Raw genomic sequence first — 208 nt, 5'->3', positions numbered from 1 at the left:
AGTCAGTCGTGAGGTTTTGTCGTTTTATTGAATGTTTAAACTGACAATCAAATACCTGCTCCTTCTGGCTGGACACCTTGCTTCCGCTAAGCAAACTAGTACACTGATTGGCCAATAAAATAATAACTGACATTTGGGCGTCCAATAACCTTCATCCTAGGCGGGATCTAATGCGGACGTAGGGCCAATCAGAGGCGGCGTTGCCTCT

This window comes from Giraffa tippelskirchi, chromosome 4 (genome assembly GCF_054371585.1).
Source record: "Giraffa tippelskirchi isolate mGirTip1 chromosome 4, T2T-mGirTip1v1.2.pri, whole genome shotgun sequence".
NCBI lineage: Eukaryota > Metazoa > Chordata > Mammalia > Artiodactyla > Giraffidae > Giraffa > Giraffa tippelskirchi.
The sequence above is the reverse complement of the archived record's forward strand: the minus strand, read 5'-3'. Positions refer to the sequence as shown.